The sequence below is a fragment of the Melospiza melodia genome, chromosome 17 (assembly GCF_035770615.1).
Source record: "Melospiza melodia melodia isolate bMelMel2 chromosome 17, bMelMel2.pri, whole genome shotgun sequence".
NCBI lineage: Eukaryota > Metazoa > Chordata > Aves > Passeriformes > Passerellidae > Melospiza > Melospiza melodia.
The window spans coordinates 16,685,493-16,704,342 of record NC_086210.1 but is presented as its reverse complement, the minus strand read 5'-3'; the positions used below and the strand labels follow the sequence as shown (position 1 = coordinate 16,704,342).

At 55.3% G+C, this 18,850-nt stretch overlaps 2 long non-coding RNA genes across 2 annotated transcripts; both read left to right on the top strand.

Annotated features, from left to right (window-relative positions):
• Nucleotides 1-15,498: 15,498 nt before the first annotated feature.
• LOC134426044 (uncharacterized) lies at nucleotides 15,499-16,855 on the top strand. Its single transcript, XR_010029842.1, has 4 exons — nucleotides 15,499-15,663; nucleotides 16,218-16,253; nucleotides 16,378-16,416; nucleotides 16,808-16,855. It is a non-coding gene; the product is annotated as an uncharacterized LOC134426044 (long non-coding RNA).
• LOC134426043 (uncharacterized) lies at nucleotides 16,847-17,109 on the top strand. Its single transcript, XR_010029841.1, has 2 exons — nucleotides 16,847-16,876; nucleotides 16,968-17,109. It is a non-coding gene; the product is annotated as an uncharacterized LOC134426043 (long non-coding RNA).
• The last annotated feature ends 1,741 nt before the right edge of the window (nucleotides 17,110-18,850 follow it).

Sequence of the window (18,850 nt, the reverse complement as noted above, 5' to 3'; positions counted from 1 at the left end):
CTTTTTGACGTAGAGACCCCTAAGACTATAAGACCCCATGAGAAGAAGTAATAAAGGCCTTTTGACCGTCCACCACATTGGTGTCTGCGTATGTCATTGGCCCGAACGGCCCTAGAGAGAGGGCTGTCGAGCTGTACCTCAGAACCAGGTCGCCTGCCTTGGCATAGAAGGCAACATTTGGTGCCGGAACCCGGGACAGCGGCTTGCGCCCGGCAAACGGGGACACTCCTGGAACGAGGACGGCGGCTGCGACAGCGGGACTGATCGCAGCGGGGAGGGACGCCTCCCGGACCAGCTTGGACGATGGAAGCCATAGCGAAGGTCGTAACAGAGATGCATGCGCAATGGGGTATAGAATGTAAACTTAAGGATTTAACTCTCGCATTGACGAGATTGATTAATCTTGGGGCTATTGAAAGCCCCGTGGACGTCCTACATTCGGACGTGTGGGATAACTGTACAAAAGCCCTGGCGGAGGACGCTATGTCCTTGGGCTCAGGGAAAGCCCTAAAATCGTGGGGCAGAGTTGTCCAGGCTCTGAAAAAAGCTCGACAAGAGCAAGAAACCTGGAAAGCCGCGCGAGCTTGTTTATTAGCCGTGCCGCAGTTGGGGGTGGGCGCGGCGACACAAACCGCGGAGGTGCTTGACCCGGGCGGGCGCGCGGAGGCGCGAACGCCGGATCCCCCTCAGGGAGCGGACTCACCATCGGAGGGGGGGGAGCACACGCGGGTGTTCTGGCGGGGGCTCGCGGAAGAGGCGCGGAACGCGGCCAGAATGTCGGACCCCATAGGGACCGATAGAAACGCCCCCCCACCATATGCGTTTGAAAACGGCGCCGGACCGCATGGTCAGGGCGGAAAGGAGGAGGCGGGGGGCGGAAACGCAGTCAGCCCGCTGAACAACGCATGTGCGGGCGAGCGGGGGGACGGGGCGGCCCCCGCGGAGGCGCGTAAGACCAATCAGAGCGCTTTATTCAAATTAAGTCCTTGTAGGGCAAGGACCTCCCCCAGCAGGAGGCGGGGGGACCCCAGGGGGAGGGAACGGCCCGACCCCCGCAAGAAGGGGCGGGGTCGGAGCCCGAGGAAAAGGCAGAGCAGCCCGGAAGCGTCTCTTTACTCGACTTCCGGCTCGGACTCAGACGCGAGCTCGGAGCCCGAGACAGGGTCGGAAGATTCCGACTCAGATTCTAGCTCTAACAGAGAGAGAGCAGTCGGACCCAACGAAGTGATTAAAAGCGTGCCGAAAGGGAGAAACATAACCTACCCCAAAACCTTACCCACAGGGGTCAGCAATGTCCCGACCGGTCAAGCGGAAACCTTCCAGATGAGTCGCTTAAGCGGGTCAGACGCAGACCCAATCCTTCGTATGTTAGAGGCTACCTTTGTATCCCTGAATGAATCCAACCCTAACCTAACCGAATCCTGCTGGCTTTGTTACGACGTCAAACCTCCCTTTTACGAAGGAGTCGCTTTAGACACTCCCTTCAGTTATTCCACAGCCGACGCCCCTCACCAGTGCAGATGGGATACCCCTCGCAAAGGAATCACCCTGAGTCAAGTCACAGGCCGAGGCAGATGCTTTGGCAATTCAACCCTAGCTAAGCGGGGAGGTAACATCTGCACCAAAATTGGCAGGCTGAACAGGAAAAACAATAAGTGGGCAGTCCCATCCGCATCGGGGATGTGGGTTTGCCAGCGATCCGGAGTGAGTCCTTGTGTGTTCCTTCCCAAGTTCAATGACTCTAACGACTTCTGTGTCCAAGTTCTGATTGTTCCTAGGGTCTTGTACCACTCAGACGAAGAGATGTACCATCTTCTTGAGGGACCCAGCCGGATCCACAAAAGAGAAATAATGACAGGTATAACTATCGCAATGCTGCTCGGCCTGGGAGCAGCAGGAACGGCCACGGGTGTCTCAGCCCTAGCGACACAGCACCAAGGACTGTCACAACTGCAGGCAACGATTGACGAAGACCTGCAGAGGATTGAGAAATCCATCTCCTATCTAGAGAAGTCAGTCTCCTCACTCTCAGAAGTGGTCTTGCAGAACAGGCGGGGCCTGGACCTCCTGTTCATGCAGCAAGGGGGCCTGTGTGCCGCCTTGAAAGAAGAGTGCTGTTTCTATGCAGACCACACGGGAGTCGTGAGAGACTCCATGGCAGAACTCCGGAACAGACTGGCCCAGAGGCAGAAAGACAGGGAGGCCCAACAGGGCTGGTACGAGTCCTGGTTCAATCAATCACCTTGGCTAACCACTTTGATTTCTGCCCTGATAGGTCCATTGGCGATGCTGTTTCTAACAGTCACCTTCGGACCATGCCTGCTGAACAAGCTGGTCTCATTCGTTCAGAGCCGCCTGGAACGGACCAACATCCTGTTCATAGGGCGACGACAACTGCTGTGAATTCAACCAGGGAATTCAACCAAAGAACACTGCCAGTCACAAGGTTTTCAAAACTTGTCTGGCAAAAGCTTACTCAGGTTTCCCAAAATCCCTTTCCCTTGTCAAGTCACAACTTTATACCTTAATTCAGTATCTACGTACACGACTACCTCATTCATTTGTGAAAAGGGAGGGGGAGATGTGGTAGCTAGGGAAGAGGCGCTGCGGAAGATTTCGCGATGTCACGGGAAGCTAGGACCTTCGGTTCCCCATAGATAAGACCCTCAGGTACTCATAGATAAGAAATTAACATAGGAATGTGGTCCCACTAACAATAGGAATGTTGCCCCACTGAAGCCAGTAACTTTCCATCCCTTACCCAGTACTTTTCCATTCCCTACTAACCCTAGGTAAGAAGGACAAACCCCTTTTTGACGTAGAGACCCCTAAGACTATAAGACCCCATGAGAAGAAGTAATAAAGGCCTTTTGACCGTCCACCACATTGGTGTCTGCGTATGTCATTGGCCCGAACGGCCCTAGAGAGAGGGCTGTCGAGCTGTACCTCAGAACCAGGTCGCCTGCCTTGGCATAGAAGGCAACAAAGGAGACGTGGGTAAAGTGAAAAACCCAAACAGTTTATTAAGGTAAAACGAAGCAAAGGGGTGAGCTGGGAGGCAGAAAAGGGGATGGGCAGGGCCTGAGGGCTGCAGGGAGGGAGCTGCCAACAGGGAGAGAGATGGCAGGAGCTCCTGGATCTTCAACAGACTCAGCTGTGAGCAGCCAGAGCTGTTTCTGGAGCTGCAGCTGGTCCATCCTGCTCTGCAGGCGGTCCCATCTTCAATGGGCACTGGAAATCGCCGATGGACGCTGGTACATCTGATCCAGCAGACGAACAAAGTCCTGCACATCTTCTTTCAAAGGTCATCTGAAGCAGTTTGCTCATGCACGATGGACTCTCCTCTTCTTTCAGGGCTTGAAGAGCTGGAACAGAGAGGAACAGAGCCAAGGTCAGAGGCCAGATTGAGGGAATCCAAGGAAAGCCTCCTGCCGGGGCCATCCCAGCCCGCTGCAGCGGCCCGGGCGTGGCTCTCACTGTAGCCGGGGCAGCAGCCGGGCCGGGGGCAGGGAGGGGCGCCGGGCTGCTGGCTCACCCATGAACCTGACGGCCGCCTCTCACAGGGGCCTCTGTGGGCTCTGCAGGTGCGGCAGGGCCCAGCGCAGGTGCTCGGCCGCTCGGCTCTCGTCCTGCAGCAGCTGCGGGGAGCACTGACACAGAAGGCTCTGCCTGGGCTCTGCCCCTCGGCCGGGCGCTCCCTGCACCCAGCACCAGCCGAGCCGGCCCGCACGGCCCAGGGCAGGGAGCAGCGTGGGGAGCGCAGGCTGGCGGGCCCGGCTGCGGCGCTGGGCAGGGACACAGCTGCCAGGCCCCCACACCGAGCTCCAGGGGCAGGGCTCGGGCTCCTGGGCTGTCCTTACCAGGCTCTCAGCGAACTTAATCCGCCGTGCCTTCATCACCAGCTCCTCAAGGTCCCTCCTCCTCAGGAAGCGTGCTGCACAAAGCAGGGCTTGGAAAGAGGCCTGGAGAGCAGCAGAGAGCTGCAGGTGGTACCAGAGCCCAGGGCACAGGACCTGTGTCCCTGCACCACAGCCAGGGGAGGCTGGAGTCCGGCAGGTGCCAGGGCAGGAGGCGGCTGAGCCCCCTGCCAGGGATGCAACAGCATCGCACAAAACCTCACCTCGGCCACGTGCAGGTTCTCATCGTGCCAGCGCAAGAATAGAGGGAGCAGACTCCGGGTCACGATTGTTGTGAGAAGCTCTTCCCCCTCTTCCCCTACCAGCTCCATCACCTTGCAGAAGCGCTGAATGTAGAGCAGCTGCATGTGGCTGTTGTCCTGGAGGGAAAGGAAAAGTCCTAATCACCAACTACTCTGGGCCCATTGGGGCAAAGGCTCAGAACTGCACAGAGCACAAAGTTTCCAGGCAATGTCCAGTGCCCTTGGCTGGGGGCACAGAGCCTTACAGAGCACAGTTCTCAAAGTGTGGCAGGAGGGACTCAGCCAGCTTCAGGGCGGTGACGCTGGGTAGCAGGAGGTCTTTGTCCTGGAGCATACGTGTGAGCACACAGAGGCTCATCTGGACCACCTCTGCATCTGGATCAGCCAGCTGCTGCACCAAGTGTTGATACAGGCCGCGTATTCCTCCTCCCTGTGTGTAAGACCAGGCTGTGCTGTGAAGCCGTGAATGGCCGCAGCACCAACAGCTGCTTGGGGCACTGGGGCAGCTGAAGCAGGAGGCAGGAGAGCTGGGAGCAGCTGCCTCTGCTGCCAAAGCCCAGCCAAGCCCAGAGGTCTGCGTTACCCAGCCCCACACTGCCAGCGTGGCTTCAGCCACTGCCCTGTTCTCACCAGCGAGGGCTCCTGGCTGAGCACCACGAGGCCTCTGAGTGCCAGGCGCAGCCTGTCCCTGCACTGGCTCGGCAGGTGCCTGGATACCACCAGCAGGGCACTGGGACCATGTTTGCTCAGGTCCAGACACTCCAGGAGCTGAAAGGCACAGGAGGGCAGTGACAGGGACCTGGCTGGCAGGAGCCCGGAGCCGCACAGGGCCGGGCCAAGGCAGCAGCACAGGGTGTGGGCACCGTCCCAGGCGGCTGCAGCTATGAGAGGCCCGAGAGCTGGGAGGCAGCTCAGCCAGGCAGCGCTGGCCATCAGACTCACCTCCACAAAGAAGGCCAGGGCAGGCAGATGCCAGCAGGGCTGCTTCCCCAAGAGCAGGCTGAGCAGGTGTGAGGCCATGTGGGGACACAAGGGGCTCAAGCCACAGCGCCTCTCCCTGCCAGGGGAAAAAGGCACCAAGGCCCTGAGCTGGGCGGGCAGACCTCTCCCAGGCATGGTCTCACAGAGGTCTGATCTTTCCCCAGCACTCTGCAAGGGCACATGGGCCCCTTGGGAGGCAGCTGCTGCTGGGAATCCTCCTCTCCCAGCCTTTCCCAGTCTGCTCGGCCCTCCCTCGCTGACAAGGCCCTCTCGCTTACAGCCCTGGGGACTGTGTGGGGCATTCCGGGCAGGGGGCACAAATGCTGGTGGTGGTGGCAGGAGTAGGGGATCCCCCCTGGCCAGCAGACCCGCTGCATAGTGCTGGGTGTCAGCACAGAGCAGGGTGTCCCAGAGCTGCTTGTGCTCCAGAGCCAGCAGATTCTTGCCAAAGCCCAGTCGGGAGAGCAGAGCCCTCATGGTCTGCACTGCAAACCTGCGTGCCGAGCAAAGGCCAGGTCACTCTGGGAGCGCTGGCCCTGGCTGCAAGGGCGTGGGAAGGACAGGGCGACTGGCACCTGTGGGGGTGGCAGGGAAGGCCGTGCTCCTCCCGGCACGCTCTCCAGAATCTCCAGGTTTCAACGTCCCCTGGCATCTGCTCTGTGGCGGTGACAATTTGCAAGAACAGAGCCACAAACAGTTGGGGAGAATGAAGCAAATGGTACAGTGCCACTCGCACATGGGGGCAATCATCCACAGCACCAGAGTTGCCTGCAAGAGACAAAGCAGCCCTTTGGCAAGACAAGCAGCACTTGCCTACCCCAAGGCAGTGCTCAGTGCCGAGGTGTCCATGAGGCAGGGCCGAGGGGAGACGCAGGGGGAGCACGCAGCCTGCTGCCCCTGAGCCTGCCCCTAGGCCAGCTCTCAGCCCAGGCTGGGGAGAGCAGGGAGAGCTGCTAGAGAGGTGACTGAGAGGGCGAGCAAAGGCCAGCTCCAGAAACTCACAGCCAGGGCAAGGACGGCCTCGTTGTCCCCACAGGAGAAGCTGCCATAGGGTAGCTGCTCCTCCATGGCAGAGAGCAGCGCTGGAAGCACCTCCTGGGCGGCCACTCTGGACGTGCCCATGGCTCTCCACATCAGCGCAGCGGCTCTGTGGGACCAGAGCTGTGCATCAGCACGGTGCCCTGTGCAGCTGTGTGGGGCCGGGGGACAGAGCCCCGGTGCCCTGAGGGGCAGGGAGGGAGCACGTCAGAGGCTCAGGAAACAGAGGGGCCCGAGACTCCCGCAGCTCTCTGCCTGTCTGGCAGAGCCCATTGGACAGGGCAAAGGGCCCTAGGAGCCGGTGAGCTCTTGAGGCACTTGTGCTCCGTACCTGTCACACGTTGGGGCACAGCATAGGAGGCTCATCACCACTTGAGCAGGGTGTTCCTCCATCAGACTCAGAATCTCCATTTGCTGCCCGGCGTCCACGGTGACACAGGACGCCAGTCTCTGGAGAATGTCCCTGACCGTGGCTTGCACTGGGGGAGGCAGCGTGGGGAAGACTTGGAGTGCTGTCCAAGGGAGCAACTTGCCCAGCTTCCCCCAAGAAGTGCTTGCCTTCCCACCCACTGTGATGGCCTCAAAGGCTGAGGGGGTCCAATGGATGTAGCTCGAGGGGCCACATGATCCTGGGAGGCCTTCAGCCCTGGCCCCAGGCTGCTTACCTGCTGTGGAGAAGCAGCACCCTTCTGGAAAACCTCCAGAGTGGGTGCAGGAGTCCCGGTCAGTGTGGACATGGCCTGAGTGTCTGGCATGCCCTGAGCCTGGGTGTGGGTAGTGGCCATGCCCTCAGTCAGGGCCATGCCAGCCTTCGCCCTGCCCTGGGCCATGTCCTGCTCAGAGGGTGCTGCGAGCTCGGAGGCCGCTGAGCTGGCAGCAGGCTCTGCCTGCAGCTGGGCGGGCCTGGAGTCAGGCTGGGCCGTGCCCTCGGTGCCGGTGCTGCTGGTCTTTGAGTGGCCAAGGTGCAGGAGCCTCAGCAGTGTCTGCAGCAGAAGGAAGGGCTGGAAGAGAGGGACGTTCCATGGCCTGCTCCAAGCGCGGGCCCTGCTGAGGAAGTGCCAGCAGGCCCGGCTCAGGTGGGGACGGCCCCAGGTACCTGCGCTGTTCTGCGGAAGCGGCCATGGCTGGACTCCTGCTCTTGTGTGCGCTCCAGGGCTGCATCTGGCAAAGAGCGAGCGCAGCCAGAGATGAGGGGCTGTGGGAGAGGCCGGAGAGCACGGGCCAGCCCTGCTCTCCCTAGGCTGAGAGAGCCCCGGGATGCTCCAGGGGATGGAGCACGGCCATTGTGGGGTGTCTGCCCGGCCCCTCTTCCATCCTGTCCAGGGGCATTTCCCCAGGGAATGGCATTGCATGGCATGGCATGGCATGGCATGGCATGGCATGGCATGGCATGGCATGGCATGGCATGGCATGGCATGGCATGGCATGGCATGGCATGGCATGGCGCCAAGTTGGCTGCAGGCTCCAGCCCTACAGCCCAGCACTGCCACTCACCCTCCTGCAGTGGATTCAACGGCACCACCTCCTCAGTCTCCTGTGCTGGGGCAGCTCCAGGGCCCTCTTCCACTTCCTCCTCCAGCCAGAGTAGCTTGGGCACTCTCGGGGCTCTCTGCTCCATGGCTATGCCTGGACTTTTCTGTACCAGCAAATCACTGGACTTGGGTTGTGCCAGCACCAGGAAGTTTTCAGATTTGGGCACTGGTGCTGCCAGCAAACACCAGATCTGGGTGGTGTTGTTGCCAGCGACAGAAATCTGCTGGATTTGGGCTCTGCTGGCACCGGGAAATTTCCAAATCTGGGCACTGGCGTAGCAAACACAAGATGTGGGCGGTGCCAGAGCCAGTAGCAGAAAGTTGCCAGGTTTTGGATTTCTGTGCCAGGAAATTGCTGCACTTGGGCTGTGCCAGAACAGGGACGTTTCCAGATCTGGGCACTGGCAGTGCCAGCAAACACCAGTGAAACCTTCTGGTCCTCATCCAGACTGGTGACCAGTGGTTTCCTGAGAACCGGCTCTGGCCACTTTACAGACAGAGACTGCTTTCATCTGGTGCTCTGGAAACAGAACTTTAATGAAGGCAAACACAACAAACAGGATGGCGTGCACTGTACGGAGAGTGAAGCAGAAAAAAGCACGGGTCCAGGGTCTAACAGGCATATTTATACATTTATATATGGGGAGGGGTGTGGAAGTCCATCTGAAAATCCTTCACTTTTGCCTCACAATTGTCATGAGAAAAAGACCACCGAAAGGTTAAAAAACTGTTGAGCCAGTTGGGAAAGAAAGTCTCATGCTTATTCAGTGTGTTCACAGGTGGTGTTTGCAGAACATGCCATGCTGAACTCAAAGGGGCATGCTGCCCTTTTGTGAACAATGGCTCTCTACCTCCTGACTTGGCTGGACTGACCTCTGGGGTGGCTCCCCCCTCCAAGAGAAGACCCCTCTTGTCTGCCTTCAACCACTGTGACAGACAAACAGAGATGCGAATCCCCTCATCAAGGAACCAAGACAAGACAAGGAACCCCCCTGGCACCCTATTGGCACCCCCATGGTATCCCCTTGGCACCCCCATGGCAACCTCCTTCCAGAGACTGGGACTGTACCCCCTCCCAACTTGGGGAGGGGGGAAAACCTGCCCAGGGTAAACGAAGCTGCGAGCATTTGGCCATGAAAACAATGGAATAACCTCTCTCCCTCCTCCTGTTCCTATTCATTTCCCCTCCATGGAAATCTAATTTCAGCCACCCTTCCCCCAACCAAGAACAGTATATTTGGGGTTCGCTTCGACTGTTCGTTGAGATCTCCCCAAAGCGTGCACCAGTGTGTTTCAGCGGCGGGACCCCACAGACATCATGTTTTGGAAGCTATACCCCTTCCCTAACCTTCTTTCCTCCCTTTTTCCCTTGTCCTACCCTTCTCTTCCCCAGATTCCCTAACCAAACGCATATTCAGCTGTGGTTATCATCAATAAAATTGCATTTTGTTGATTTGCTACTGCAAAACCCCTGTGCCTTTGTTGGTTATTTTTTTGCACCAAAAAATCATCTGTCACCCGTTCATTTCGGGCGGACTTTCACAAGGGGTTAAGGTGGGATCTGAGGGAAGGATCCAAGAGGAAGGAAGGATTAAGAATATTACAATTTTTGCAGTAAAAAGTAACCAATGGTAGCAAAGAGAACTCAGAACTTGCCAGTGACAATCTGCATAACTGAACGAGGGGATCATGGGCGGGAGCTCCTGCTCACCCCAACTAAAGAGGGTTTTCCCATGGCCTTAAGCTGAGGTCTCCCTCTTCTTTTAAACCAACCCCAACACAGCAGATCTGGGTGGTGCTGGGTTTTGGCTTTCTTTGCAGAAAACTGCTGCATTTGGGTTTTGCTAGCACCAGGAAATTGCCAGATCTGGGCACTGGCAATCTGCCAGCACACACCAGATCTGGGTGGGGAATGTGCAGGCACCAGAAAATTGCCAAATGTGAACTTTCCGTGCCAGCAAACTGCTGGAATTATGCTGTGCAGGCATCTGAAAAATTCCGGATCTGGGCACTGGAGGTGTCAGCAAACATGAGATCAGAGTAGTGTAGGCACCAGGTATTTGCCTGGTTTTGGCTTTCTTTGCCAGCAAATTACTGCACTTGGGCTGGGGTGGCACAGGGAAATATCCAGATCTGGGCATGGGTGGTGCCATCAAACACCAGGTCTGGGTGGTGACAGTCTTGGCACCAGGAAATTGCTGCCTTTTGTCTTCTTTTTCCAAAACATTGCTGCACTTGGGCTGTGCTGGAACCGAGAAATGTCCAGATTGGGGTACGGGCAGTGGCAGCAAACACCAGATCTTGGCACTGCAGGTGCCGGCAGTGGGAAATTGCCAGGTTTTGGCTTTCTTTACCAGAAAATTGCTGGACTTGGCTCTGCCAGAACAAGGGAATTTCCAGATCTGGGCACTGGTGGTGGCAGCAAGAACCAGATCTTGGCAGTGCCAGACCCAGTAATGTTGGAAATGAATTTGTAGAGAATTTTTAAGGCTTGATAGAAGATTTATGTATTATGTATGCAAGTGTCACAATCCATCCTTATGAACGGGTTTCGTGATGGTTCGTGGGTTGATCTCAGAGTGCAAAAAACACTGACACGGTACAGGGGGTTGCAATGATAATCAAAACAAATGTACCATTATTGAATAACCACAACAAAATGCATTGGGGAGGAATTGGGGAAAAGAGAAAAAGAGGGAGGAAGAGAAAGGAAGTTACAAAGCTGCCAAACGTAGAACGGCGAAGTCCTTCAATGTCCAGCCAATGGAGTTCACCAGGTCACGTCTGGGGAGATCTCAGGGTTGCAGTTCATCCAAACTCTTATTATGCTCTTTTTTTTTGATGGGGCAAGGGGTAAAACTTGAAACTGAATCAAAGGTAGTCTATTGTATTTTGGGGGGGAAAAGTGGTATTTAGAGAAGGGTACACACAGTCCATGTTCTCAGCAGTGGGCGAGAGCCATTATCTTCTTGGTCCACTGCTCGCACCTGCAACATCCATCTTTCTTTGGTCAGCTTGCCTCCCCCACACACCTCCCCCAGGTTAGGGGCCTCAGTCCCAGTCCTTGGAAAGAGTGGGGGGGGGGGGCTTTTCACGTAGGGATTTCATGTCTCGGTCTTTGATGGAGAGGCTTCTTACATCTCAGTCTGTCTGTCATGGCAGTTGTAAGACAAGTGAGGGGTTTTCTGTGGGGACCACCCAAAACTCAGAAGTCCAGCCAGGCCGAGAGGTGGGACAACTTCCAAGGCTATTGTTGCAAAAAGGCAAGGTGCCCCCTTCTTCCTTTCATTGGGTTCAATGTAGCATACAGCCAACATACCTGTGAACAATAGCTTAGCAATACCAGGAGCTGTGCTCAGGTCTCGGGGCCCTTGGCATGTAACTTTCTCCAACAGGGCCAGAAACCTCAGACAAGGGTCTTTTATTCAGTGGTCCCCAATGACGATCATGAGGCAGATGAGAGAAACTTCGGACAGAGTCTCACACCTACATTGTATGGATGATGTACGAATCTGTGCTTCCACCAAGTCTCACTTAGACGCAGCACTTTCCTAGAGTGTCGCAGCTGTCGAAAGCACAGGGTTTCAGATAGCTCAGGAAAAAATCCAGCTATTGAGCCTATGGAAGCCCCTCGGGTTTTTATTCACAGGAAGGACCATTGTGCCTCAATCTCTATCCATCAACAAGCACTCCCAGACATTAAAAAACATGCAACAGCTGTGCGGCGTCATCACGTGGATCTGACCTCTCCTGGGCCTCAGCACAGAAGAACTGGCACCGCTCTTTGACCTTCTATGAGGAGACGGCGACCTGACTTCCCCACGCTCGTTAACGCCAGAAGCCTGTGAGGCTTTGGAGAGAGTCGCCAATACCATCAAACACCGCCAGGCACATTGGACAGACTGGTCCCTTCCCCTCAGCCTCGGTGTTTTTGGTAAGTGCCCAAACTCCCATGCATTGCTCTTTCAGTGGGATGATACTGCAAAAAACCCACTCATCATCATCGAGTGGCTTTTTCTGCCGCACCAACCACATAAAACTGTTACCACCCCACCAGAACTTGTCGCCAAACTTATTATTAAAGGCCAACATCGCCTCTGGACCCTCGCAGCTTGCGATCTGGTGTGCATTTACCTCTTTTATACTTTGGAACAATTGGATTCTCTATTACAAACAAATGAACACCCACAAATTTCATTAGACAGCTATCCCAGAAAAATTTCCATTCATTATCCTAAACACAGACTTTGTAAAGATTCACTGCATTTGTCCCCAAAATCATATAAAAGTAAAACTCCACTCAAAAATGCTATCACAGAGTTCATTGACGGTTCAGGCAATTCTCACAAGTCAGTGCTCACTGGAGGGACCCGCACACTCAGAAGGAGGAGTCTGAAATCTGGGTTGTTGAAGGTTCCACACAGACTGCAGAACTTGCTGCAGCAGTGAGGGCGTTTTGAACATTCCAACAAAACATCAATTTAATCACAGATTCTGCATTTGTCACTGAGATAGCAGAGCAGGCAGAGCGTGCCCTGCTCAAGAAAGTCCAAAATAAAAAATTATACAGCTTGCTCTCTGAATTAATTTGGTTCATCTCCCACAGAGAGCAACCTTATCACATCCTGCACGTCCGGTCGCACACAGAGCTGCCAAGATACATCACTGAGGGCAACCGGAGAGCAGACTTGTTAGCAATGGCAACAAGTGCCACCCACATTTCCCCTGCTGCACCACATGTCTTTCAACAGGCTTGTCTAAGCCATGCATTCTTCTGTCAGAACGCTCCAGCTTTGGTACGTCAATTTAAGATTTCCAGAGACCAAGCCAAGGCAATTTTCTCCACCTGCCCCAATTGCCAATCCCTCACCCTCCCTTCCATAGGGACAAAACGAAGAAAATTACAATGACAACTAACTTGACCATTCATGTTTCTATCAGTGCTCGAACAGTCGATAACTGATTCACTTGAGGACCAGATGGCCACTCCCAGGACACCCCGAAATACCTTAACAGCTGCTGCCACCATCATTGTTTCCATCTTTCTACCACGGGTTGCAGCTGCAAAGGCCCTCGGTGAGCTTTCTCACCTGGAGTGCTGGCTTAGTAAGCAGACCAACGCTACGTCCGCTGCCTTATCAGACCTTCTAGCGGACGAGGAAACCACCAGACATGCCACCCTTCAGAACAGAGCAGCCATCGTTTTCCTGCTGCTCTCCCATGGCCATGGTTGTGAAGATTTCAAAGGGCTTTGTTGTTTTAACCTGCCATCGAAAAGTACATTGATCCAGGCCAACATCAAACCAATGCAAGAGCAAATGAAGACTCTTCTTACTGAAAATAAAGTTGTGGACATGATGGACAAAAAGCTCATGCAGTGGAGTGTTCCTGTGTGGGTGGCCCCCATTCTTAAAAGTTTATTGTGGGTCCTTCTCATAGTTGTTATAGTTTCAGCAGCACTGATGTGTTTTAAGAAAACAATTGACAAAACACTGGGAAATGTTTATTTAATAAATAAAAAAGAGGGAGATGTTGGAGACAGCCATGGAGAAGAGGAACCTGGAATGCCATGGGAGGACACCACTGTTTAAGTTAAGGTGAGAGACTGCCGCAATTCCCCATGTTTCTTTGCTTGTTAATGTTAATGTGCTGTTGTCAATTGACTGCTGTTCGTCCCCCAGTTCCAGAAAGTTCTGTACTTCCCGTTCCTCCATTGGCTTTTCCCTAGAGACCCCTCCCACTCTGCCCCCCCATTGGTGCATCGCGTGTCACCCCACCTTAACCCCAACCCTGACTCCCTTCCACATTTGATTGTTTGTACCCTGACCCCTCCTGCCTTCCTCCAGTTATATACGCTGGCCCCAGCCCTGCTCCTGGCTCTTCGCCTCTGGTTCCCTTCAGCAGAGGTTGTGTTCCTGCTTGTTCCTGTTTCCCTCTTCACCCTCACTTCACTGGACCCTTGGATTTTCCCTTAATAAACCTGGCTGGATCTGCTATGTGAGGAGTCCTCTCGTCCCTCTGGTGAGGCTTTGATTGCACCATGCGGGCTCAGGGTCTGCTGGGCTGGGGGAGTTGTCAAGGCAGCCCCAAGTGGAGACGCTTTTGGTGCTGCAGGCACCTGACAGCACCTGCCTGGGGAAGCTGCTCTGGCCACCCGCAGCAACCAATTCCTTTTCCCAAGCAGCAGCTCCCAGCGTCCTCCTCCGAAGCCCAGAGAGAGGGAGCAGCTGCCCTCAGCCCTGTCCTTTACCGCATCCCCATTCTCATGGAATGTCCCCCCTTGGAGAGAAACTCCCAGAGAAGTGCGACCAGATCCCCTCCTCCCCTGAGCTTGATCACTGCTTTTGTTTCTTAAGGATCCATTCCATCAGAGCAGTGGTATTGCACTGACAGCTGGGACACCAGCAGGGGATCACCCCACACTGCCCACTGTGCGCCAGGCTCAACAAGGTCTGCTTCCCCCCTGATTCTACCAGGCCTCTTCCCTTGGCTGTGGTTTTGCTGGATAGTGGGTCAGGACAGTGAGAATCTCCTTCACCCATTCATTCACCACTTAGGGTCCTGCAGACACTTCCTCAATTTCTCTCCAAGGTGACCTCAGCCCACCAATGATGTCACAGCTCTTGTCCATCTGGTCAAGAATCCCCCAGGAGGACACTCTGATCTCTCCTCCAAGGGCACAAAGCAGCAAAACCCTCGCGGAAAATCTTCCTCCTTGGGTGAGTTCCAGAGCAAACAGTCAAGGCAGTGGCCTGAAATGTTTTCCCAGCTGAGTCATAACACTTCTCTGATGGATCCACATTGTGCCTGGGGAAACAGATGTGCAGAATCCTTCACTAATGCCCTGGAATGTCAAACAGGAATCACAGCTTTGGACAGCTCTCAGGAACCACTTCACTGTGGATTTTCCTTCCTGGAAGCCCAAGATGTCACAACGTCCTCCTGGTGCCTCAGGGCTTGGGTAAACAGGGCTTGTCAGAGATGCTGGCAGGCACCAACACCCTTCCTCCTCACAGGGCACCTCTGTTACCCCAATTAGCTCCGAGTGGCTGCCTGGGGACAGGTGCCCACTTCCCCATGTCCCTGGGATGGGCACATCCTGCTCAGGGCCAGTGCTGGCCTGGGGCCAGAGCCAGGGCCATGACCCAGGTGTTCTGGGGGGGCTCCGTGGCTGCAGGTGTGACAGGATGAGGGGCAGGGCAGGGCATATTCCCCTCTGGACAGTGCTCTGGGCATGGAGCTTGGTCAGGTTTGGCATCTGTGGGGAAAGGGATATCGGGTTGTGTGGATGTGGGAATTGTCACTGCGGAGCCATTCCCCAGCCCTCAGCCTTGTCTACAGATGATCAGCATTGCCCAGTGCTCCCCAGTGTCTGCAGTGCCTGAGATGCCAATCAGCCACCTGATCACATGTCCCTTGTTCCCCTTGTTCTCCCACATGTTGGGTTTGGGGCCGGGCTCCGCTCTGGGGTGTCCCACAGGGAAAGCTCTGGGAGGGCAGGGGCAGCAGGAGATGGGGGATCTGGCACTGGGGGCTGTTGGAGGATGGATTGTGTTGGAGTGGGGGCTGTCCCCACAGGGTCCCCAGGTGCCTTTGTCTCCCTGGCTGCCCCCTTTGGCCCCCCAGGTGCCTGGGCCCTTCCAGGGGCAGCTGCCCTGTGCAGGAAGCTGGAGGGATGCCAGGAAAGAGGGCTGGATCCGTGCCACAGGTGGGGTGGGATGGACTCTGTGCCCGGGCTGGGCTTGTGGCCAGGGCTGGGGGCTGTGCCAAGCCAGGCTTTGGCCTGGGGGCTGGCAGGGAGGGTGCAGGGAGGAGTCCCGGCAGGGATAAAGGTGCTCCTCACCTGCTGCAGCCTCAGGCAGAGCTGCCCAGAGCCAGAGGAAGATGAAGGTGGCTGTGCTCAGCGTGGCCCTGCTCTTCTCCATCCTGCTGTGCCCCCCGACACAGGCCAAGGTGAGGCACCAGCCAAACGCTGTCCCCACATCCTGCCCTTTCTGGCCTCCCGTCCCACCCTTTTGGTCCCTCCTCTGTGTCCCATTCAGGGTCCCCAGCTGCCCTCCCACTGACCATTCCTGAGGCCTTTCCTTTCATGTCCCCCTCTCAATCCTTTGTCTTTCTTCCTGGCCACTGCAGAGGGGTCCCCCTGTACAATTCCCTAACTCACTCCCCACTCCCACACCATCTCCCAGTACTGTTGGTTTTGTCCCCACCTGTCCTCATTCTTCTGTCCCCACCAAGCCCCTCCCTTGCACTCCCATGTCCCTACACCTCAATTCCTTTCTCCTCCCCTGTACCTCACACCCTGCTCCTTCCACACTCCCAGCCCTGTCCCCTGGGCCCTCAATTGACCCCAGATCAGTGGTTTTGGGTCTCCCCCCACCTCAAACAGATCTCCTTGGAGGCCCTGAATTCCCATCCCTCTGCCTGCACCCTGCTCCCTGCACCCATGTGTCCCCCCACAGCCCCACAAGGTCCAGTCCGGACCCAGCCTTTGTTCTCCTTTCCAGGCACTCCTGAAAGGAACCCAAGATGATCTGCGGGAGGTGAGTGGGCTGCTGGCATTGGAGGGCATCCCCTCAGGGAATTGGGGGACAGTGGTGTCCCCCTATCCCTTGCTGGCACTGGGGGCATCCCAGTGACCAGCGAGGTCTCCTGGTCTCTCTGCAGTTGGATTTAGACAATGTCGTGGTCCTGGAGACGCCTCTGGTAGGTACCACAAGTTCTGCCGGCACCAGACCCTCCCATTGCATGGCCACCACAGCCCAGGCCATCCCAGTGTGTCCCAGCACAGCCCAGTGCACCCCTCCTGACAGCCCAGACAATGCCCTGCCCCAGGGCTCCTCCCCAGGGAAGCCTTTGCCCAGGGCCCTGCTGCATTCCCATCCCTGTCACCCCAGGACCCCCTGGATGAGCCAGGACGCAGCCCCTGCCCCAGCTGTGCCTCTTGGCCCAGAGCCCAGTGCTTCTGGGCAGCAGCACAGCAGCTCCTGCACCCCATTGCTGCCACAGCCCCTTCCCCAAGGCCCCCCTGCTCTCCCCTGCCTCCAAGTGCAGCCCGGTGCCCCCAGTGTGTCTCTAACGCTGCCTTTGTCCCCAGCCCCCTGTGGCTGAAGAGCTGCAGGCTCTCCTGCGGCAGAAGCACCTGGCTGCCTCTCTGGATGCCTAGGTGAGCCGTGCCTGCAGGGACAGGGCTGGAGACAAAGCCCAGCCATGGCCCAGTGGGCTCCAGAGCTCACCTTCTGGGGTTTGTCTTTTAGGGTTGGAAGGACCAGTGTCCTTTTTCCTCTCCAGTGGCATGAGGTGATGATCATCACTGGAGAAAACCCCTGAACTCTTTGAGCCCTGGGCCATTTCCCCTGAAGAATCAATCATCAAGAATCAATAAACCCTTTGAGCAAAGCTTTGCTCTGTGTCCATGTGTGTCCATGGATCTGGATTTCCTCCTTTCCAGTGGTCCAGGGAAGTCAGGCCAGGTCTGGGCTTTGCTGCCTTTACACAGTCGGTGCCTTCCCCCAGACAAATGGTGTGTTGGGAGTTGTGCAGAGTCCAGGGGGAGTGGGTTGACTGGGGGGATGGGTGTCCAAGTGGTGAGAAAGGCGGTGGTTCACTGTCAGCGTGGTAGGAATGGCCTGGGTTTAAAAGAAAAAGAAATAATTTCAAAGAAACTTTGTTTTACAACTTTTTCTCTCTGTGAGAAATCACTGTTTACTTCTCAATATTTTGAAAGGTCTATTAAACACTTAATAAAACTTACAAGAAAGGGACTAAATAAGGAAAAAATTATGGTGCTGGGAGCCTCCCCCACTTCGTGGCTGGTAACCACGTGGCTGGCTCATCCACACAATGGCTGCTCTCCCTTTTATATCCTTGCTGTTGCAACAGGCAGCCCAAGCTCCTCCCAAAGGCTGTCTGTTGACTCTTGGTCGCTGTCCATTGGTGTAGACTGCTTTCTTGGAACTGGATTGGAGGACAGGTGGTGCTAAGCCTTGCCCCTTAGGAACAATTTACCCCTCCCCAAATGCCCGGACTACCAAGATCATCCCGGGATAACAATGCTGGGCGGGGGGAACACATTGCAGTAACATATCTATATTCTGTACAACTTCTCTTAACATACTTATCATGTCCCGCCTTTAATTGGGAGAGCCAAACATCTCATTACTCATCTCTAACACTGTGGCGTTCACATTCTCTGAAAAAATCCCTTTGCCCAGGATTTTTCTCCTGGGAAGCTGAGACACCTCAGAGAAAAAGGAAAACAAATCTTATCTCATTTGCTTCTCCTGTGTTGTGCTCATGTGCAGAATGTGTTTGGAGATTGTTTACCCACAGGTGATTTGTTTGATTGGATTCTGGTGGGAGTTATTTTGTCTTGTTGGCCAATTATGGCCAGGCTGTGTCAAGACTCTGGAAAGAGTCAGGAGTTTTCATTATTATCTTTTGAACATTCACTAAGTATCCTTTCTGCATTCTTTAGTATAGTATAGTATAGTATTCTTTAATAAAATATAGTATTGTAAAATAATAAATTAGCTTTCTGAGAACATGGAGTCAAATGCAACATTGCTGCCTTCGTTGGGCATCCCTGCAAATACAATATAACACCCCCAAAATTCTTGATTTACTCAAAAGAATTTAAATGCCAAAAAAAATCTTCATATGTCAAAAGTAGGTTGAAATTATTTATTGGTCTGGAAATTTGGTACCCTGGCAGGACGGGGCTGCTGGGTCTACCTGTCTGCAGGGCCCTGCGGGGCTGTGGGGTTTCCTGGGTGAGGGGCCCTACACGGTCACCCGTAATGCCTGGCCACAGTGGGGTAGAGCCACCACGGTGTCCTGGGAAAGGGCGAGTGGTTCTACCTGGCTCTGGGGTCGTTCTTGGCCGCTGAGTCCATCGGCTCCAGCAGGACTTGGGTGAATTTTGGGGTGGGCCAGGTGGACCAGTTGTTCCCGGCCATCCTGAGAGCTCACCTGGGCTCAGTCATGTTCGCTGACTCCAGTTCCAATACTGAAGGAACGACTGGTGCTGGCAGCACCCCAGGGAAGTCTCACAGCAGAGCTGGCACAGGGCATTGCCCTGGCAGAAGGGCAGGGAAAATGTCTTGGCCATGAGCAGCAGAATGGTGAGAAAGCCCCTGGT